The sequence below is a fragment of the Rhinopithecus roxellana genome, chromosome 8 (assembly GCF_007565055.1).
Source record: "Rhinopithecus roxellana isolate Shanxi Qingling chromosome 8, ASM756505v1, whole genome shotgun sequence".
NCBI classification, from domain to species: domain Eukaryota; kingdom Metazoa; phylum Chordata; class Mammalia; order Primates; family Cercopithecidae; genus Rhinopithecus; species Rhinopithecus roxellana.
In genome coordinates, this window is record NC_044556.1 from 65558079 (window position 1) to 65582469 (window position 24391).

A 24391-nucleotide genomic window follows, 5' to 3' on the forward strand; every position below is an offset into this window, starting at 1 on the left:
AAACAAATGTCTGAGTCACGTAAATATTTTTTACATTTTCTCATCCAGGAGAAGAAACCAGTTAGGTTTGAGTCTGCTGTCTGAACCAAGTATTTTGCACGTTTATTTTCCTCTGCCTGATTCTCCACACAGGAAAGCAGGGATTGCAAAATTCAGATATTCCTGCGGTTATGCTTCTTCTCATTTCTATTAATTCAGTACTTTCTGAGCACCTACTCTGGTCCAGGTACTGTGACCAGGACTGGAAAAATCAATGGTGAACAGCATACATACCAGCAGTCACACAGCTACAGTCAAATGGGATGTGTGTGTGTGTGTGTCAAGATGATGCAGTACAATGTTACGAGTACTATGCATAAGAGAGGTACTTCTCCTAGGGTGTGGCAGGTCACTCTCCCCTGTCCCTGGAGTCTGGGTAATTTGAATATTTATTTTTGTTAATTGTATACATTTAAGGGCTACAAGTAGAGTTTTGTTACATGGATATACTGTGTAGTGTGAAGTGTGGGCTTTTAGTGTAACCATCACCTAAATAATGTATGTTGCACCCATTAAGCAATTTTTCATCCCTCAACCCCACCATAATTTGTATATGTCTATCCAGTGTTTATGACAAAGTATTGGAGCTGAAGCCCTCTCAACCTCTGACCCAGCAAAATACTGTATCCTTGGAGAAGAGAGGCAATGGGATTTAGGAGTAGATTCAGTTCTCCTATAAACAAACATAGTTAGCAATAACAACTCACTAGGAGCCTGGACAGAAAGCTTTCAGAGGGGGATTGGGAGTTGTCATGGCTCTTTCCATCCTGAGGAGACTCAAAAGGTATCTCTGGCTAGGGCCATATTCAGAAGGGCCACAGTTCCCATTTGAGGAAAGTTTCCTGTACTATCATATAATTGCTGGAGATGCAGGCACTGCTGAAAGAGTTGTAATTCCCTCCTAGGTCAGAACAGGAACCCTGGGTTCTCTTGGAAATACCAAGAGTGACTGAATTGTAAAGGTCAGCCAAAAGAGAACACTAGCCCAAGAGAGTCCCTGTGTCCATGGGGCTGGGGGTGGGGGGAAAGGGTGGGAGGTTGCTATGTTCTTTTCAGCACATAGGAGCAGGCAGAGCAACTTGGCATAAAATCAGGGAGATATTGAGCACTGCCGTGAAGGAGGTGAAACACGGTGAGTGCCTCTTGATGTGTGAACTACCTGGGACAAAGTAAAACAAGCATTTCATGGAAACACCGGAGAAAGGAGTACTGGGAAAAGGGTTCTCAACCAGCAGTAATTTAGCCCCTGGGGACATTTGACAATGCATAGAGACAGTTTTGGTTGTCATGAGTGAGATGGGTGCCAACAGCATCTAGTGAGTAGAGGCCAGGGATGCTGCCAAGCACCCTACATTGCACAGGACAACCCCATACACACAAAATTATTCACCCTAAGTGCCGCTAGTGCCAAGGTTGAGAAACCATGGTCTAGTGAGAAGATGGTATGTGAATATTTAAATTTGTGGTACTAATGATTATCAGTTTGAGATATTTAAAAATTATCGATTTGAGATATTAAAAAATATGTTTGAGATATTTACAAAGTTTCATTCAATATGAACATATTTGGAGAATTTTTTTCTTCTTTCTGTTTCAAACGTTCTTTTGGAACCTTGGAACCTTTTTCTCCCAATTCTTTTTCTTTTTTTTTCTGCTTAAACAATGCAAATTTCTTTCTCACAGCTCTAGAGACTGGGAAGTCTAAGATCAAGGTGCCAGAAAGGCAGGTTTCATTCTCAGCCCTCTTCTCTTGGCTTGTAGGTGGCCACCATCCCACTGTGGGCTCACATGACCTCTTCTTTGTGTGGTCATGGGGAGAAGAGAGGAAGCAAGCTCTTTGGTGTTTCTTTTCGTAAGAACACTTATCCCATCATGAGGGTCCTACCCTTATAACCTCAGTTAACCCTAATTACCTCCTTAAGGCCCTGTCTCCAAATACCATAACATTGGGGGTTAGGGCTTCAATGTATAAATTTTGGGAGATATGAACATTCAGCCTATAACAGGAACACAAATGTGTATTCTTTTTTTCTTGGTCTAGCTTCTCTGAATCAGATTAATTCGAGATTCCTCTATGAACTTGCATATATCAGTAGTTCATTCCTTTTTATTGTGGGGTACTAGTCTATTGTATTCATACAACAATTTGTTTATCCATTCACCTGTTGATTGACATTCAGGTTATTTCTAGGGTTTGGCTTTTACAAATAAAGCGGCTATAAACATTTGTGTACATGTCTCTATATGGCCCTTTTTTTCCTAATAAGATTCTAAATTCTTTAATTTTCATATTATCAGGATTTTCATACCATTAGGGTTACAAGAATTTAATTCTTGCAGTTAGTAAAGTACTATTGTATAAGAACTGTGGATGAAAAATGTAGAGCATCCTGTTTGAAACATCATGGTCAGAATTTGGAAGACAAATGTCTACCCATTGGGCCGTCTAGTGAAGAGATTTTCCTGGGAGTTCAGATCAGCATTATTGTAGCATTTTCATAAAATAATCAGGTTTGTCCTGTGCTGTGTACATGCCTGTCTCAACTCAAGTATATGCAGGTATTCAGGTTCTGATAAAACATTTTTTATAGGCCATTCCTCACCCTCTGCCTCATATTTTATTTTAAAACTTTTCCAACATAGATTGAATTTTACAGTAAACATCAACTAAATTAATTTGTCTTGTATTTGTTTACCACCCATCAGTCCATCTCTCTGTTCATTCATAAATCCATCTTATATTTTGATACATTCCAAAGTAAACTTCAGACATCAGTTTACTTTATTTCTACATACCTCACTATGCATCTATTAACTAGAATGCAAGGCTTAATGTCTAGTCTGTTTTAGGTGGAAGGTGAATTTTGCACACAGGCAAAGGCAAAAACATTTAAGTGCACCATTCAGTGAATTTTGAAAAATGTATACACTTGTGTAACCCAAGCCCCTATCAAGGTGTAGCCCATTACCATCACTCCAGCAGATTCCCTCATGCACGTTCCCAGTCTCCACCTCCTACAACACTTCTGATTTTTTTCCACCACAGATTAGTTTTGCCTGTTCTTACAGGTCATTTTTGACAATGCAGGAGTGAATGCTGTCTCTTGCTCTGAATCATGTTGGCCACGTACGTCAGTGCCCTTACATTGAAGTCCCTCCCCATTGGGCTCCTTCCTTCAACTCACCACTGCTCTAGAGGTTTCTTTTGGCACTGTCTCAGAAATCATGGGCTTTGCTTCCTGTCCACAGAGTATTTGCTTTGCATCTATTCTTTTCATTTATATTAAAAATTTTTGGTTTTTACTGATAAATAATAATTGTCTATATTTACGGAATACAATTCAATGTTTTGATACATGTTTACAATGCATACATTCTGGCTTTCCACACTGTTCTCCAACGACTTCCTTCCTTTTCCACCTTCATGGAAGGGGTACAGCCCTTCAGTGGCCTTCTTTGGCCAGATCCATCTCTTTCCTTCTCCTAGCTCCAGTTTCTGTTGTTCCAGCCTGGCTTGTGTACCCAAGAGGACAGTTTGGCAAGCTTGGTCTCAGGGCATTCTGCATTGCTCCTGAGTAGGTTAGGGAAAAAAATGCCCAGGACAATGCTAGGGTATACAGGTTTCTGGGGAGGAGAAGCAGCAAAGACCTTATTAACCAGATGGGCTTCAAGTCCTCATGCAGCTGCCTTCCCTGGCTGTGGCTGCCTCTCCCCTATCTGCAGACTCAGCCGCTTTAAGGCATTGGGACCAATCCTGTTCTTAATCACAGGAAATTTAAAGAGCCCAACTCTGGACCACCATGACTCAGCATCAGCCATCTTTGCCGCTAGACCCACTCTGACGTTGATTTAATGACTTGGCAAAATTGCTCTGATTGAGCTCAGTTTCTTCATTTGTACAACAGAGATAATAGCTGTCATCATTGTATATATGGTTGAATGTCCAATCTGTGCTTGGTGATGGCATGCATATGAAGGTGTTAAACCTTCACAATAGCCATGCCATTGGGTAGTATTATTTTACCAGTTTTACAGATGTAATAGTTGAGGGTTAGAGGTTAAGTCATATCTTTTGTGCTGTGTACCTGACAAGTGGTCATAAGAGTTAAATAAGATAACATACATGAAAAGACTTTGTGAACAGTAAATACTCCATAGATATAAGTTGGATGATTCCATCTGATTGGGCTCCAAGTTGAAGAGCAAGGGAAAGGAAAAGACCAACAAGTAAACTTGCATTTTGAATTGATTGATAGGTCATGAATAAGATCAATCTCCATATTTTTATTGGAAAAGAATCAAAGTACACAAAATTTCAACTTTATTGTCTCACCTCATTTTTGATCTAATACTGTGGTTCCTGAGGATGCGAGCTTTATCCACTAGATTAGCCTGTGTTTTGGTTGTTAACAAAAGACAAAAACAGGGGTCAGTCATGATGGCTCATGCCTGTAATCCCAGCAATTTAGGAGACCGAGATGGGCAGATCACCTGAGGTCAGGAGTTCAAGACCAGCCAGGCCAACATGGCAAAACACCATCTCTACTGAAGGAAAAAAAAAAAAAAATTAGGCATGGTGGCACATGCCTGTAGTCCCAACTACTCAAGAGGCTGAGGTATGAGAATTGCTTGAACTTGGTGGGGACAGAGTTTGCAGTGAGCCTAGATCAGCTACTGGCACTACAGCTGAGGCGACAGAGCGAGACTCTGTCTCAAACAAACAAACAAACAAAAAAACCACGCACAAAATCTAATGAGCCCCTATAAGAGAGAAATTTGCTCTCCTTTAAGACATTTGAGGCTGGGCGCGGTGGCTCACGCCTGTAATCCCAGCACTTTGGGAGGCCGAGGTGGGCGGATCACGAGATCAAGAGATTGAGACCATCCTGGTTAACACGGTGAAACCCCGTCTCTACTAAAAATACAAAAATTAGCCGGGCGTGGTGGCGGGCTCCTGTAGTCCCAGCTGCTTGGGAAACTGAGGCAGGAGAACGGCGTGAACCCAGGAGGCGGAGCTTGCAGTGAGCCGAGATCGCACCACTGCACTCCAACCTGGGCGGCAGAGCGAGACTCCGCCTCAAAAAAAAAAAAAAAAAAAAAAAAAAAAAAAAAAAAAAAAAGACATTTGAAGTGTTCTCAAGACTCAGAGGAAATCCAAAAGCAGCATCACCAGAAATAGTATAGTCTCATAAAGAAATCATGATGAAGGAACAACACTCACTTGGGTGTCCAACTATATTATAAAGACAGTGAAATTATTTTATCTTATAATTCATTCTTAGTAAAAGATAATTGTAATGATATTTCACTTAGCATTAACAATTTTTTTTAACAGAGTTAGGGATTTCTCCTTTAAGAAGCACCATCTGTGGGTCTCCCACATTGGCAATTTGAGGCTCAATGGCCAACATGATGGCAGATATCTGAGGGCCTAAGTGTCTTGAACCAACAATCTGAGGATTGGAAATCTTGGCTCCTTTACCAAGCAGAGACTGGAGGTAGTTTTCCTGCCCTAATCCAATTTCCTTTTATATCTGAAGGGTTCTATGAGCTTCTAGCTATCTATCAAGGAACCTCACTTGTGCTTACTCAGATCTTGTATCTGGGCTCCTTCCCTTAGTGTCTTAAGTGGTTTCATTATCCTCAGTCTTATCCCCATTAACATCATCCTTCACTCTTCAGTCAGGATGAATTTTATAGAATATAAATACAAGCATGCAACTCTCCTGTTTAAAAACCTCTTTGTCAGACATGGTGTTAGCCTACTCACAAGCCAATACTCTACTGTCCTGTGGCGGCAGCATCCTGACTTTGTTCAAGAATGAGACAGAACTGTGCTCAGGGAAATAGGTCTCTGCTCCAACTCCAGCTCATCTAAACAATCACAGTAATCCTCTTAGCCTATTCCAGTGATATGATTTGGAAGTGGTGTAGTGACCCAATTCTGGTCAATGCAATCATAGAGAAAGTCTACTGAGGACTTCTGACTTCTGAGAACTGTTCTGATGGAAACAGAGAGAGATACACACACAAATAGAAGCCCTTCCTGTCGACCTCTGGCTATGATTGTGTGAGGATGTAATTTAAAAAAAATTATTATTTTAGATTTTATTTTTTCGAGACAGAGTCTTGCTCTGTCACCCAGGCTAGAGTGCAGTGGCATGATCTTGGCTCACTGTAACCTCTGCCTCCAGGGTTCAAGCAATTCTGCTGCCTCAGCCTCCTTAGTAGCTGGGATTACAGGCACCCCCCACTGTGCCTGGCTAATTTTTGTATTTTTAGTAGAGATGGGTTTCACCATCTTGGCCAGGCTGGTCTCGAACCTCTGACCTTGTGATCCACCTGCCTTGGCCTCCCAAAGTGCTGGGATTACAGGCTTGAGCCACTGCCTGTAAGCCCGGCCAAGGATGTAATGTTTAGAGCTACAGCAGCCATCTTGGAACATAAGGAAATAAGCCTGAGGATAAAAGCCATAGGAATAAAAAAGAGGATGGGAAGAGACTACCTACAATGATGCCACTGAACTGTTGAACCAACCCTGGAGACATTTAGCTCTGCACTTGCTAGGTGAGGTGTTTAAAATAACATTGTGCTCCCAATTGCTTTTCTCCTCTCTTTAAGAGGATGGTACATTGCCCACCCACTGCCACCTGATGTGAGTTGCCCCCACGTGGAGGAGCATAACCACATATACCTCTTCTATTAGGCTTAGTTATCTCACTTGCATTTGCCAATGGAATGTGAATGGAAGTGATACCATATTCATTTTTGAACCCTTTAAGAACCCTTGCATAGTTCCACCATTTCCCTTTTCCCTCTGGCATAAGAGAGGTAGCTATGTTGTAAGAATGGAAAGAAATCCTCCTACAGCCTAGATCCTGGGATAAAGAAGCTACTTGGTGCAGAAGGGCTACTGTCAACCGACAGCTGACATATGTGAGCAAGAAACACACTTTTCTGCTGTAAGCCACTGAGATCTTGGAGACATTTGTTGCTGCATCACAGCTAATATGTAAGGCAATATATGTCCTTATGATTTGAATGATTTGAATAACTCCTTTTATTTCTTTTAACCAAATATAGATTCTCTATTGTCTTTAGAAAAACAATGAAATAATTTAGAATTAAACATAAGGCCCTCCTAGATCTAATATCTATCTACTTCTCCTCATCTCTTAACCACTCTCATACACCCTATATTCTGGCAGTTACTGGTAATTACCCTAAAATGCCAAGCTTTTTCATACTTCCATAGCTTTGCCTGAGTTAGACCCTTTGTCTGCAATATGAAAAGGAAAACAGGGTAATCTTTTCCTTGTTTTCTTAGGTAATTCCTATTCATACTTCAAAATTAACCTCATGCATCACTTAGTTCATCTAGGAAGCTAGAGAACCGAGAGAACTGAGAACTGTCCTGATGGAAACAAAGAGAGACACATGTACAATTAGAAGCCCTTCCTGCCTACTTCTGGCTGTGATTGTGTGAAGATGTAATGTTTAGAGCTGCAGCAGCCATCTTGGGACATGAGGAAATAAGCCTGAGAATGAAAGCTGTGAGAGTAGAAAAGAGAAAGATGGGAAGAGGCTATCTACAAAGATTCCACTGGACTATTCTACATATAAATGCACTGATAACATCCTGAAAGGATAAGCCAGTCTGATTACCTCTGAGTCTGTAAGCTCTAGGAGAGGAGTATACTTATCTATACCTATTGTATAAGGCTTGGTTATCTCACTTGCATTGACCAAGAGAATGTGAATGGAAGTAGAGCTTCTTTATCCCAGAATCCAGGCTAAAGGAGGATTTCTCTCCATTCTCATGACATACCTGCCCCTCTTATGTCAGAAGGAAAAGGGAAATGATGGAATCATGCATGAGTTCTTAAAGTTTCTACATGAATATGGTATTACTTCCATTCACATTCTATTGGCCAGGGCGAGTGAGATTAACTTACAAGAGGTATAGGTAGCTATACTCCTCTCTCAGAGTTTACAGATTTAGAGGTAGCCATTGTTATAAGACTGGCCTGTAAGGATGTTAATGCTTTTGTACATAGAATAGAAATAATATTGTTTAAAAATCACAATAATTATAATATTCTATTGTCCTGCAATCAAGTGCGTGCATAGTCTCCAATTCACTTCTCACATGGTCCATCCTTGAGTTGCTTCCCTTCCATCTTTGGGATGTGGTTTGGGCACAGCTTGCATGGGAGAACAACAAGGAAGAGAGGTTTCTGTAGTGTTGCCATCTTCGTAGGTAATTCAATTTTGGTTCTTGGCCCCAAATGCCTTTCCCCTCTGTATTTTCCGACTTCTTGAGGCTGTAGAAGGTGCTAACGAATAAACTACAAGGAAATTGGATTCGGTGACAGCGTCAGCAGGCTGAGGTTTTACAGCTCCCAGAAAGTGGGTGATCCCGAAAGGCTGCCTGCCAGTTACCACCGAAGCTGGTGGAGCTGCCCCTCCTGGGCTGCTGTCTCTCCTCTCCACTGGGCCCTGAGGCCCAGAATCATCTCCTCATACCCGCTCTGTCTGACGTGTTCACACAGCTCCAGGAGATCAATCTCACCCCCTTGCCTCTGGCAGTTTCTCTTAAGATAAAAACAGATGGTCAGAAATAATTTTTTTTTTCTATTTTATTTCGTTATATTTAAAGAGTAACTGCTTTAGGCACTCAGATACTGCTATCTACATCTGTTCACATCATTTAATTTCCTGCCAAAAATGTGTATGGTAAAATGATTTTAACGGGTAAAACCAAAGCTACAGTCCCCTTTCACACAAAGCTGTTCGATGACATTCATTTTCCACTGTCTCTTCTCCATGCCTCGGTCAACCCCATCTAAGAGTTCTCTGGAGGGAAAACTACTTTTAAAATGTTTTATAGAAGCCCAGGGCTTGAGGAAAACCAACTGGTCTAGAGTTCTGATTTGATTTTCTTCTTGAACTTGTTTGCTTACTTTGAAGATTTCTTAAAAACATGATTTTTAAGAAATATGCATCCTTATTAATATTTAAATAATTCTATTTAAATATGCTGTATAACTTCCTGAAGTCACATAGATGATGGGGGGGCTGGATGAAGCAGCCTTGCTGGGGATACTCCCATGCAAGCTATACCCAAACCACATCCCCGCGGTGTAAGAGAAGCAACTCAGGGGTGGATCTTGTGGTCAGTGAATTGGAGACTACGTGCACACATTTGATTGAAGAATAATAGACAGAATATTACATCCATTATGATTTTTAAAGCAATATTATTTACTACACTCATTCTAGGCAAATTACTAAGCTTTCATCTTATATGGTGGCATCTTTAGAAGCCAACAAGTGTAGAAGACCTCCATGGTTCGTCTGTGTCTATGGTAAAATGGCACTTACTAATTTACAGCTCAGCCACCCTAGCCAAATACTTCTTTAAATACAAATCCTTAAACAATTGTTAGCTTTCAGCCACACTTTTAGTTTTGTAGCATATCTGCCTCTTCCAGTGAGCTTTTCCTGAAGACCCTCAAGTTCGATTAATCCTTTATGTCATGCTCCAGTGGATCTGACTCAAGGTTTGCTAAGTTCTCAACCAGTGGATTCAGAGGAAGCTGGAATGAGGAAGGGGCTTTGAGCTGTGGAAACTGACCTAGATAAAGAAGAGCTGATTTTAACAAGAAATAAAGAAAGTCCAAACTTGAACATACAGCAGAGACATCAAGTACAGGAATAATTCAAGGCAATAGTCTACTGGGTGGTCAGGGGCAGGTGAGCACTATGGCTCTGTCGTGTACCAAAGGATGCTGGAATGGTGAGGACTGAATCACTGGTCTTTCAGATGGTTGGGCCCTAATGGTAGGAACTCAGTACATGACATGTATTTTAGAGTAGGTACAGGGAGCAGGATATAGCTTTAAGTGCGGGCAATTGGGATGATGGTGGCAGGTGTGGTGGTGGGGGTGGGTCCAGTTACTTCAGGAACTGGAAAACTGGATTCAAAGAAATTCTCTTTAGAGTGGTTGTCCAGGAGCGGAAATGAAGGAATGTTTATTAAAGTATTTGGTTTATTTGTGTAATATTTTTCCTAATAACAAAATTGAAATAAAAACTTAGCCAGTGCATACAGCTTGGAAAAATCTTATAGAAAAGCACAAAAAGGAAAACTCCTTCACAATCCTATTAACCAGAAATAAACATTGTTCACAAGTGATACATGTCCTTCAAATTTTCTCTTTCTGTCATTTAAAGATTGGTACTGTGTATATAATTTTAAGGTCTTTCTTCACTTAGCAATATTGTTTTTTATTTTCCCATGTTAACAAATATTCTTTTTCAAAATTATCCTAATGATTTCGTAGTATTCTTTGCATCATATAGGTAGTCCATAATGTACTTAATGAATCAATTACTTTCAGACATTTAGTGGCTTTTCCATATTATTTATTGCCAAGCAAGTTTTTACATACAACTTTATACACATCACTAATCATCAGATTCTACTTCTTTAAGTATAGAAAATTTTCTCTATCAGAGGGAATACTTGTGTCATCCAGAAAGGTTATGTGATTCCACAGCTTTAGAAACAGTGTCCCCTTTGTCTCTGATAGTGCGTTCCTGAGCATGAGTCCACTGGAGACCTGGGATGAGATCGGGATGTGTGGGACTCAGGAGCTTGTTTTGTGAGAATTCTCGGGGCTGGGGAGTGAAGACTCCCCGAGGCTTCTGACCTTGACTCTGGTCACCTGATATATGACCTTAGGTGAGGAACTATTGCTTCCTTGGCGTTGTTTCCTCATCTGAAAATAAGGTGGCTGGATTTGATAATTTCTAACTCCCGTTAAGCTGATACATTTTCTTATTCCCTGTGGCACTGGTAACAATGAGTGAATCCCTCAGATTTGGAAGCCAAATATTCACAGTGAGTAGTTAGTGTACTTGATTTGTATTCCAGAAGAATCCTTGCTGTACAGATTAAGAAGAAGGATAACCTTTGGATTCTGGCAAATAAAGCACACTGTCCCCACCAGACCTGAAACACCAAGGAAGTGTGCTCAGTAGCTGTCAGACTTTCAAGACTGAATTACAGAATGACCGTCATCCTTCTTTTGTCTTCCCACCCATGCAGAGGAGACAATACATTCTTGCTTCATGGAATTTTTTTTTAAATTCTAACTTTTATTTTAGACTCTGGGAGTACATGTGCAAGTTTGTTACATGGGTATATTTGCATGATGTTGAGGTTTGGGGTACAATTGATCCCATCACCCAGGTATGAGCATAGTACCCAGTAGTTTTTCAGTCTTTGTCCCCTCCCCCATCTAGTAGTCCATAGTGTCTATTGTTGCCATCTTTATGTCGATAAGTACCCAATGTTTAGCTCTGACTTATAAATGAGAACATACAGTATTTAGTTCCCTAGTCCTACATTAATTTGCATAGAATAATGGCCTCCAGCTACATCTGTTGCTGCAAAGGACATGATTTCATTCTCTTTCTGCAAAGAACATGATTGTATTATTTTTCATGGCTGCATAGTATTCCATGGTGCATATGTACCACATTTTCTTTATCCAGTCTACCATTGAGGAGCACCTAAGTTGATTCCATATCTTTGCTATTGTAAACAGTGCTGTGATGAACAAATGAGTGCAGGTGTCTTTCTGGTGGAATGGTTTATTTTCTTTTGGATATATACCCAGTAATGGATTGCTGAGTTAATGGTAGTTCTGTTTTAAGTTATTTGAGAAATGTCCAAACTGCTTTTCACAGTTGCTGTACTAATTTACATTCCTACCAGCAGTTTATACGTTTTGTTAGCTCTGTTGCCTCAACGGCACCTGTTATTTTTTGACTTTTTTTTTTTTTTTTTTTTGATAGTCTCACTCTGTTGCCGGGCTGGAGTGCAGTGGTGTGATCTCGGCTCACTGCAACCTCTGTCTCCTGGGTTCAAGTGATTCTTTTGCCTCAGTCTCCTGAGTAGCTGGGACTACAGGTGCATGTCACCACACCCGGCTATTTTTTTGTATTTTTTTTTTTTTTTTTGAGACAGAGTCTCGTTGTGTCTCCCAGACTGGAGTGCAGTGGTGCAATCTCGGCTCACTGCAAGCTCTGCCTCCCAGGTTCCCGCCATTCTCCTGCCTCAGCCTCCCGAGTAGCTGGGACTACAGGCGCCCGCCACCGTGCCAGGCTAATTTTTTGTATTTTTAGTAGAGACAGTGTTTCACTATGTTAGCCAGGATGGTCTCGATCTCCTGACCTCATGATCCACCCGCCTCGGACTCCCAAAGTGCTGGGATTACAGGCTTGAGCCACCACGCCTGGCCTATTTTTGTATTTTTAGTAAAGACGAGGTTTTAGCATATTGCCCAGGATGATCTCGATCTCTTGACCTTGTGATCCACCCGCCTCAGCCTCCAGAACTGCTGGGATTACAGGCGTGAGCCACTACGCCCAGCCTATTTTTTGACTTTTTAATAATAACCATCTGACTAGTGTGAGATGGTATCTCAGTGTGGTTTTGATTTGCATTTCTCTGATGATTAGTGATGTTGAGTATGTTTTCATGTTTGTTGGCTGCTTGTATGTCTTCGTTTGAGAAGTGTCTGTTTATGTCTTTTGTCCATTTTTTAATGAAGTTATTTTGTTTTTGCTTGTTCAATTGTTTAAGTTCATGAAATTAACTTTTAAGGTCTTTTTTTTTTTCTCTCTTATGTGGCTGCCTCATATAAACAGATGGGGAAAGGGCAAAAGTGAAGACAGAGAGCAGATGCAAAATCACAAATACGAAAATATGAATATGGTATTTGATGAATGGACACAGGCAACCAGAGGGGATGGGTTGCTGCATGAACTCAGGGAAGTGGCTAAGCTGAAACTGACCACAAGGAATCATGGAGGCACCTTGCATTCTGGCTGTCTCTTTTGTTCAGTGCTAGTCTCTTTTGTTCTAACTCAAACACTAAGATAGTCTCTCAACTTCTCATGATGCCTTCTGCAGAAAACAAGGCACATGGTACAATCTAGTAATTGAATCAGTTCTTCCTGGTTGATTGGGGCAGCAGATGAACCATGAGTGGTTCTTTCCTCTTGGTGCAGATGAGTTGCTGTTAAAAGATGCTTCTAAGTGCTTAGAATAATGCAGTATGTAGAATAAACCAGTGGGAACCTGGTGGGAAAAGAGCCATCCACATGGCTAATTTATTTCAAATCACACCCAGGAAATCCAGCTTATCTAAACAAATCCTAGGCCAGAAGGCAGGGCTGAGGGAGAGCAACTGGGGAGCAGCCATAAAATGTTAAGTATTGCATAGTTGGATAAAGCAGGACCCAGAGAGCCAATGACTGTTTAAATTATTATAGAATGTAAACTCATCAAATGACATCTAATCCAGCCATATTTCCCTCAATTATTTCACCCCAGTAGGGTTTGCTTTCCCATCAGTACAGGATCACAGAGCTGTCAGCTGGCGTTTTTGAAGGGTGATTTGTTGCTCTAATGATGATACTGAAATCTGTTGATGGTTGTTTATCTAAGGGTCATCTTTCTTCTGAGCCATCTTCCTTCTCTTGGGATTCTATTTGGGTAGCTCTCTTCAATTCCCCAAACAGAACAACTGTTAGCATTTCATAAAGGGTAAGTATTCTGTCCATGTTAATTTTATGACCTATGAGTGTAGCATAGTTACTGAGCCAACTATGTTAAAAGTTATACCTTATATATTAAAGAGACTTTAAAGGGTACCCAGCATGTGCATATGTACTATTTTCTATGCTAGTTATGCATAGCACTATAATTATAAATACCAATTATATGAATGGTTAAAGAAATAATTTTACATATCACAACATTTACAGTGTGCCAGGCATTGTTCTATAATAAGTAACAATCCCAGGATGTGGGTACTATTATCATCTCTATTTAACGGGTGAGGAAATCAGGGCACAGAAAGCATAGGTAATTTGCCCAGAGTTAAACAGCTGGTAATTTTTGTGCTACCCCTTAAACGCAGGAGAATGAGAGCAGCCTGGTGTGGAGCAGTGCTTAACAGTTTTTGACTAAAGTCTCCATTAGAGCAAAGGGGAATGAATGTGCACTTCCAGGGGAATCTGGCACTAAAATCAGCGGTGCCAGATATTATTGAGAAGGTTCAACATTTTCTTTAAATTGTGTAGGTTTTAAAAGATAATTTTTTTTTTTTTTTTTTGCAAAATCAGCCATCTACTCTGTAATATACCTGAGTTTGTTTTATTCCAAATCTGTGTCAAACTTCTGAAGAAAATGAATGCTCCAGGATGTGCCTGGTTTATGTTGGGGTCTCTGGTTTCCATGACATACCATTCATTTGGTACTGTGAAAGTATGTGTCTTCCAGTTTGGAAAATCCAGTTATCACAGAGAGATCACTGGGCTGTCAGTCATGCAAGAACTAGGGTCTGGTTCCAGTGTTGCTGCTGGGCACGTCTGAGACCATGAACAAGTCACCTACACTTCAGGGCTTGGAATTCATCTTATGTAAAATGAGGGGTTGGTTCAGATCCACTGTTCTTAAACTAAACTCCTGAAGCTCCCTGGGGCTCTAGACAGATGAAGAAAAGAGCAGAAGGTGAGGCCCCTCATCACCTTGGTTATATACTTTACATTTTGGACTTTCCAGTACAATTTTGTAGAACAATTGCATTCCACTTATTTCAAATACGCAATTCAAAATGTTTGGGAAAAGCTAACAACTGAATGAGATGATGTCTAAGGTCAGCCAAGTCTATAAGTCTAAGGAGAAGGGCCCAAATTCCAAACTTTCTTAGGAGCCTATGCCTACCTCTCTGCTTGATTTAGGTTCACCTGGGAAAGCTTCAATATATACATGGTCACTTAGTCATTTTGTCTTGTCAAGTTTTAGGCAATGTCCCCTGAGATTTTCTTGTTACAGTCAACCCTAGGCTATCTGGTTCTCCTTTTGGACTTAGGACTGGGAATCCATTGGAAGCATCAAGAAAGGTTACTCTCATTTTGATTCTCATACCTGTGTCTTTTGAAAATAGCACATAGGTTAGTGTGGAATGTGTATCTCTCTATTCACTCTCTTGATTTTTTTTTGTTTGAAATAGCTTCATCTAATAAAAGTCTTACTGACACAAAGGCTATAAGGCCAGAGACTAAATTATGAGTCCTTCAGTGAGAAATAGACAGTGAGATTTCAACAAGTGCCTGACATCGTGGAGGTAAGCGAGAGTCTATTTGAGGAAGCTTGGGGGCCAGGATTAAGTTCCTTGCATACTATAGGTGTGCAGACCTTTTTAAAGGAGAATGCTTAAATCTTAAGGGACTTTGAGGTTAATTGCCATCCACTGTCCTGGGATCAATACAAAATAGGCAAAAAAGGGCCCATATTTAAAGTTTGTTTCTCCTAACAGCCTTTGCAGAGAGGCTTATTTTATTTACATTTACTATACTCTTATTCCTACTAAGTTGGGGATCCATATGGTCTCTAAGTGTAAGGCAGTCCTGGCTTATCTCTGTTATCTCAGAATAATTATTGCTTTTGCCCTCTTAATTTATAAATGTCCTGGAATGGACAATAAGTTGCATGGTTACCTTAACGCTGAGAGAAGGGGCCCTAGGTAGGCTGTATGCATCAGCAGTCATGTTCTATAACCATGTCAGTTTGACTGGCTTTTTAGCACAGCTTCTCCAAGGGAATGGAGAAAGACACAGCCACAGTGAGAAGAAATGGACTTTCTGCTTTTATCACAGAAGACAAACACATGGACAGGAAGGAGAGTAGCCAGTAGTAGAATTGGCCTCACTGATCATTTGGAGGAAATAGTCCCCTTGGTTTAAGTATTTGGAAGGCCAAGAGAGTTTTTAGGAAAATAGGCAATGGGACAAGAAGCAGGAAAGAGTTAAGAGCTTTGCATAACTCAGTACCCAGTAGCTGGTCTGATAGTACCAGGAGCAGAGTGGATTTGGGTGGAGTCTCACCTATGCTTGGAGGATTCCATTCTCCATTGACAGAGGAGCTTCGCTTCATGACCATATATCTGAGTTTGCGTGGCTCTCAGGGCATTTATGAATCTGTGAAAACTGTATAACATTTTGTTGTGTATGTATGCATATGCTCCATAATTTTCTGGAGAGAGGCTCTATAATTTACAGTAGATTATCAAAGCATCCACGACTCAAAGAAGCTAATGCTGAGACTGGTGACTAATTTACATTGTCAGCCAATAGCTGAAGGAAAGGGGTGGGGCTTGGGAATCTTCGACACAAATAGATAATTCTGGTGTCCATTGGTTATTTGCTCTTTGAATCCCAAAGATAATTTTAAGAGAAAATCATTAAGACTTTTATAGTACTGACAAAATGAAAAGCTGACATTTATAAAATGTTATTGCTTTTTTCTATAAAAGTGTTCTACTTTTTATATAAAAAAGAATCGACATTAAAAAATTGTTTTAAAAAATTGCCCATTATATCTTCATTTTAATCCAACTGTTTATTGTTTTGGTTTACTTTCTTCCAATTTTTTCCATATGCTACTTATTGATACATAATGGTAATTATAATATCCATACAATTTCTATCCTGATTTTTATGTACTAGTATATCATAAATATTTTCCATGACTTTACATAGTCTGAAATAAATGTAACTATTAATTATTTCAGAGTAGTTAACTATGTTAATGTTCCACAACATCTTATTTTTAATGAGGGTTTTGAACTATAAAGTACACTCAGCCAAGTGCACAAATTATAATTGTATAGCTTGATGAATTTTCAGAAATGAACAAACTTATGTAACCAGCTTTCAGATCAAGAAATAGAATATTACTAGCTCCTTCTTAGTTACTATCTTCCCTTTCTTCTCAAAGGGGACCACTGTCAAGACTTCTAACACCATGATTTCATCATGCTTGTTTTTGAAATTTATATACAGAGAATCATAGGGTGATTCCAAACTCTTTTAGGTTTTGACTTTTTCATGCAACATAGTATCTGTCAGATTCATCTATGCTGTCACATGCAGCAGTAGTTTGTTTATTTTCATAGCTGGATAATATTCTATTTTAAGATTTTATGACAGTTTATCCAAATCTTATAGACATTTGTTGATAGACATTTGTGTAATTTTCAGTTTTAAGTTATTACAGATAATGCTGTTATGACCGTTTTTGTACATATCTTTGGTGCACATATGTAATCATCTTCTGTTGGGAAATATATATGGGAGCGACATTGCTGAGTTATTTTGAATGTGCATATGTTCAGCTCTAATAGATACCACAGACACTTTCTCAAAGAGTTTACTGACTTATAGCCCCAGCAGTGTATGAGAGTCCATCTGTTTCCCATCTTTGCCATCACTTGGAATTATTAGTCTCTTCCATTGTAATCATTGTGATAGGTATATATTGACATCTCCTTGAGGTAGTAATTTTCGTTGGGCTGATGTCTTTTGGTGAACAGAAGTCTTGATTTTAATATAGAACCCACTTTATTGGTTTTTTTCTTTATGATTCATGGTTTTTGTGTCCTGTTTAAGTAATCTTTGCCTACGTGTAGATACTATGTTATTTTGTTTTATTAATTCACCATTCACATTAAAGTCTATACTTCTCATGAAATTGATTTTTGCCTATGGTGTGAAATACATGTCTAGATTCAGTTATTTTTAATATCTGCATCTTGAAGAAAACATTCTTTCCCTGCAGGTATTCAGTACTTGCTTCCTTTTTTGTAAACTAACGTCCACACATGCATGGGTCTGTCTCTAGACATTCTGTTTTGTTGTTTTGTTCCATGGGTTTATTTGTCTATCCTTGCCAATCTTACACTTTTCAATTACTGCAGCTTTCTAGAAAAATCACCATAGCTGGTAGTTTAATTCTCGAACTACTAAGATTGTCTTGGTTGTTTTTGACCCTTTGCCCTTCCACATATTTTAGAAACAAGTTGCCAATTTCTTTTAAAAAATATTGACTTTAGTTATGATGTAATTGAATTTATACATTAGTTTAGGGAGTATTAACATATTTATAATGTTGATCTTCCAAATCCGTAGACCTAGTATATGTCTTAATTTATTTAACTCTTTTTTAATTTCTAAAATTTTTACAGCTTTATGTAGAAGTTTGTACATCTTCAGTGGATTTGTTTTTATGTATTTGTTGTTTTGCAAATAGTTTTATCTTAAAAAATTAATTTTATAATTGCTGCTGCTATTAAGAAAAACAATTGGTTTTTAGGTATAATTGCCCTTTTTATTCAGTGATTTTACTAAATTTACTTATTAATACTCATAATTTATCTGCAGATCCATTAGGATTTAAAAAATATATATCTTTAATTTTCTTCCTTTATAACATTTTTAATTGTGCCTTATTACATTAGCTAGAACCTCCAGTATAATTAAATAGAAATGATGATAAAGGGAGTATTTACCTCATTCTTAGTCTTAGAGGGGAAAACTTTAAATATTTCACCTTAACTGTGATATTTCTTGTAAGCTTTTTGAAGATAATCTTTCTCAGAAGGAAGTTCCTTTCTGCTTCTCATTCAAGAGTTTATTTATTTGTTAAAATCATTAAATGGATGTCAGATATTTTCACAAGCTTTTGCTGCATCTCTTGGGATAATCATTGATATTTTTCCTTAATTTCATCCATGTAGTGAATTATACTTTTTGCTTTTTGAATATTAAACCACATCTGCATTTCTTATAATGATATTGTGGATATGCTTTTAGGAGATACATATTTATCTCTCAAATCCTGTGAGAGATACACACTGAAATATTTATGGGCTAGATATTTATGGGATTGTCTACAAAATATTCTGGAAGTGGTAGAGGAAGTGTGAGGCTATAGCTAACATAAGATTGTCCATGTGTTGATACATTTTAAAAACTGGGTGATGAGTACTTGGGGACTCATTATACTCCCTTCTTTACTTTTGCTATGTTTAAAATTTTTCATGATAAAGATTAGCTTTAGAAAGTAAATTCTGTCTTGGAGAAGATAATACCACTCAAACCTCAAATTATCTCTATAAATTTTCACAGTATTTAATTTAAAAATGCCAGATAGAGTAGATAATGAGAAAGGAGTGGGACATATATCAGTTTATAGAAAGAGACTGGGAAATCTGTATTTGGAGTTATCATATGCATTTTAAAAATTGTAATTAATAAGTTCAAGTAAATAGAATTCATTAGTAAAACCATAGGAGTGAAACGTAATCCACAAAAAAAGAGACACATCAAAATTTGAGAACTAAGATGAAAATGTCAGAAATTAAGAAATATGTAAACTGCTTTAATAGTAGGTTAAATACAGATGAAGACATGATTAAAAAACTAGAAGATTAATTTGGTGGAAAGAAAATGGACATAAGTATGAAACAGAAAAAGAGTAGAAAATATAGAAAACAATGTAATAAATATGTCAAGTTTTTGGAAAAGGTCCAATGTAATTTGAACCTTGGAAGGAGAAAAAAACATGAATGAGACAGAAAAAATGTTCAAAGTGAAAGTTTTGGGAATGGTGGCGATGGTTGCGTCAGAGTGTGAAAATAATTAGTGACATTAAATTGTATACTTAAAAATGATTAAAATAACTTAAAAAAGTGTTCAAAGTGATAAAAGGTCTCCAAATTTCCCATACTGACCAAAGGCATCAAGCCACAGATTCAAGAAGCACTACATTCCCCAAAGTGGCTAAATACATAGAAATCCATTCCTTAGCATAGCATGGTAAAACTTAAGAAAACAAGGCCAGGCATGGTGGCACATGTCTGTAATCCCAGCACTTTGGGAGGCCAAGGTGGGCAGATCACTTGAGGTCAGGAGTTCAAGACCAGCCTGGACAACATGGTGAAACTCCATCTCTACTAAAAACACAAAAATCAGCCAGGCATGGCGGTGTGCACCTGTAATCCCAGCCACTTGGGAGGCTGAGTGAGGCAGGAGAATTGCTTGAACCTGGGAGGTGGAGGTTGCAGTGAGCCAAGATCATGCCACATGCCACTGCACTTCAGCCTGGGTGACAGAGCAAGACTGCTCTCAAAACAAACAAACAAACAAACAAAAAAATAAAAAAAACACTTAAGAAAACAAAAGACAAAAAACGAAAATGAAAACAAAAAAACACTTGAAAGTAGCTAGCGAAATCTTGAAAGAAGTCTTTAAAGGAATGATAAGACTTGCAGCTGATTTCTCAAGAGAAACAATAGAAGCCAGAAGACAATGGTATGTGTTAAATTTTAAAGGAAAATAACTGTCAACTTAGAGAAAATATTATTTAAAATCAGGACAAAATGAAGGCATATTCAGACAAAAACATAAGTAATTTGTCATCAGCCGACCACAATAAAAGATGCTGTAACAAGTTCTTCAGGCAGAGTTAAATTATCCTGGATCTGAAAATAGCAGAAGAAAATACAAAACAATAGAACAAATAAATACTGGGACAAATATAAACTACCACGGTTTATATAAAATAATATTAGTAATGTCTTAAGGGGTTTAAAATATATTTATTATAAAATATATGACAATAAGTCTCAAAAACAGGGTGGTGGATAAATGGAATTTAAAATGTTTTTAAGTCCACACTTCATTTTGGAAAGTAAAAGTTATAATTTATATTAGACTTTAGAAAGTCAGGGATGGATCTTATAATATGTAAGGTAACCACTAAAAAATATAGTAAAGAATGTGTAAATAACAAGATAATAGGAGAGAAACTGGATGCCTAAAAAGTCTTTATTGATATGTCCAAGAGAAAGCAAGATAAGAAATTAAAAGGAAAATATAAAAAGTGAGATGAATATAAAACAAATAGTAGGATAGTAGTTTTAAGTACAAATATTTTGGTAGTTATGTTACATATAAATGGAATAAATGCCATAATTAAAAGACTCATACAATAGACTGGATTAAAAATCAAACCAACTATATCATGCCTATAGGAAACAGACCTTAAATATAAAGATACAGAAATTTTGAAAATAAAATGATGAAAAAATGCATAATATGCAATTATAATTCAAAGTAAGCTGGAGTACCTATAGTAATACCAAGCAAATTAGATGTAAAGACAAACATTACTGTAGCAAGAGGAATATTGGATAATAATAAAATGTCAATCAGGAATATGAAGCAATACTGAAGTGGTATATACTTTATAACACAACCTCAAAATATATAAAACAAAATTTAACCAAATTGAAGGGAAGGTAAATAAATTCACAAACTTAGGATACTTGAAATTATCCAAATGTAGCTCTTGAGAATGTTGAGAATCAACTATACTTTTTTCTTGTATATAATACTGAGTGAGGTTTTTAAATGCACAGATAGTGTTTTTCTCTTGAATAATTTCTTCTGAGTTTGAAGAAGTAAGAAGGTGTGTGTGTATGTGTGTGAGTGTGTGTATACGGTGTGTATATATACACATACCTGTATGAAATATATAAAAAACAAGAAGACGTATATATCTTCTATATATATATGCATACGTATACATATATATCTTCCTTATATAAGCATATATATCTTCTTTATATATGTGTATACATAGATATCTTCTATATATATGCATATATATGATGTATCTTCTATATATGCATATATACATATGTATCTTCTATATACACACATATATACATATATATCTTCTCTATATATGCATGTATGTGTGTGTATATATGCCTGTACCTGACTCGGGCACAGAGAATTGTCTTATTTATATTCCTTAATTCAGAGCACACTGTCATTATCTCTGCAAGGCCTCATTCTTGTTTAAATGTATTTTATTGTTCTCCCCTTTCAAATTCTACTCCCACTGTAAACATTTCAGTATTCTTTTTTGCTCTCCCCTAGTATCCTGGGAACTATGATTTTCAGAATCTCTTGACAGTAAGGTTACACTTCACATTTTGCCAATGAGAGGCAGTAATAAAATATTTGGAAGGCATAATAGATGCAGATGTCATTAATTTTCCTCCATCTATGGCTTGCAGGACATGAGGGTTTTGACAAATGAGATTTTACAGCATTTTACCGCAGCAGCTGTGAATGTCAACAGTGATTTCCTGTAGTTTTGACCTGGTTGACAGAAATCTCCTAATTCTCTGAGAGGTAGAAACATCCTTCCTTGACCTTTGGTCCTCCATGAAATCCATCAATTTTTAAGTACGTAATTCCCTGTATTAAATCCTTTCTTGCTTGAAATACATTGTATGTTAGTGTTTTCCTGGCTGAATTTCGACTGATAAAATATTTGGTATCAGTAGTGGTTGCAGGAAACATGTCTTTATAGATATAAATCTGGGATTTGTTATTTGACCTGGCTGTATTTGAAAGCAGTGATGACATAATTGCTAGTGACATAGATATTAATAATCCATGGCATGCAATAGCAAAAGCATTACTTAAGTGATTACCTGTTGTCTACAGCAAATTTTGTATTGAAGACAAGGTTTTGGGTGAAAAAGTGGCCATTGCAGTAAACTTTAATTGTGGGAATAATGACTACTGGGACTGTGGTGTGGGGCAATGGTTTATGACTGCTATAGGAGTTTAAAGGATCTGTGATTAAAGAACTGTGATTAAAGCACAATCAGGGAGCCAGAGAACTTGTATGACTGAGCTAAAAGAATCTCTTAGATATTGTAGTTGCAGGACCAATGTGTAGAAAGGTCAGACCCACAATTTAATCCTGCAGATTATAGAATTCTATTGCAGGTTGAATTTAAAGCTTTGCCATATCATATGTGAAAATTATAGCACTGCTTCACAAAGAGTGAGACCATAAAAATTGAACTAAGATGTGGGAAGGGGTTGAATCTGAGTACCTTAAACCTCCACATCTAACTGGTATTCTCTTGCCAGCAGAAGCAGCTGCTCCTTCCCTGTCTAAGGAGGGTGGCCTTTTCTTGCCTAAAAAGTTTATGATAAGTTCACCTACAACAGTTCTTTTATAAGTAGATTCTAATTTTTCTCAAGACCTGCTTCTCAAGACCATTCTTTATGACCTACAGACCTGTATCTAAAGACAAAGCCCAGCATATTCCAGGGGGACAAGCACAAACTCTGTTTAGGGAAGAGATAGCACAGGCTCTCTGATTTTCCCATTATGAGAGAGATACAAACAACCTACTAATAGCAGAAGCCAAGTCTAAACCTGATGAAACATAATTTCTCAGACAGACACCTGTTGGCAGATAGATTGATTATACTGAACCACTTACATCAAGAACAATGCAGTATTTTGTTTTTACTGAAAGAGATAATTATTCTAGAAATGAATTTGCTTTTTCTGCTTACAGAGCTTTTGTCAGCTTCAGCATCTGTGGACTTAATGAATGCTTCATTCACATATGGCATTCCACACAATATTGTTTCTGACCACAGAACTAATTTTAGAATGAAAAAGTGTGGAAATTCTTCCATACCTTCATGATTCACTGGTCTTACTTTGTAGTTCATCTCATAGAAGCATCTCTTTTTGTAGAATGGTAACATGGCTTAGTGAAGACTCGATTATTGTGGTAGCAAGAAGGGCAAACTTTGTGTGGTTGGAGAGATGTCCTACACAATGCATTATATGCTTTGAACTGGTGACCAAATCTGTGATGCATTTTATTCTGCAGCTAGAATACACTTATCTAGGAGCTAAGAGAGGAAGGAGAGGTGATAGGGTTCTGCAACATTTTTTTCTAATAACCATTATTCCTCATGAAGGACTTGCAAAAATTTGCATCACACGCCCACATCTTTAGGCCCGGTTGATTTAGCAATTTTAGTTTCTAAGTGAGAAAAGCTTGCTTTAGAGGACACTGCAAGGACATGGAAGTTCGTTTTGTTCTCCTCCTCTCACTGAGGTAAAGAAGGGTTTTCGCTATACTGCCTAAGGCAATTGATCCTCAAGTAGGGTTGCTGGTTTAAAATGAGTTGAGAAAACATATATGTGCTCATCATCAGCAGGATCCAACCTGGACCCCTGACTCCTGACTGCCAGCTATGGCCCTTTTTGATATACCTGTGGCCTCTCTTTGGGAGTGGAGTGGGATTAGTTGGCAACTGGTAGAAGAACAGGAGGAGGAAGAGAGTGTGGGTTGTGGGAGTAGAATAATATGTAGAGGCCTGGTGGGGAGACAGTGGACCCCTAAATAGAAACATTGCCTCTTTCACAACTTTCAGCTGTAGGAATTCATTTTTGGCTTCACATTTTTTCGTGTCTGTTTTGTGGCAGCTGGGGCCCCCGCAGCCTTTGATGGCTAGTAACGCAGTCCAGAGGTATGCAGTAAGTAATAGCAGACCAAGAGGGAGCCTCCAGTGGGAAGCAGACAAGTACTAGAGCACC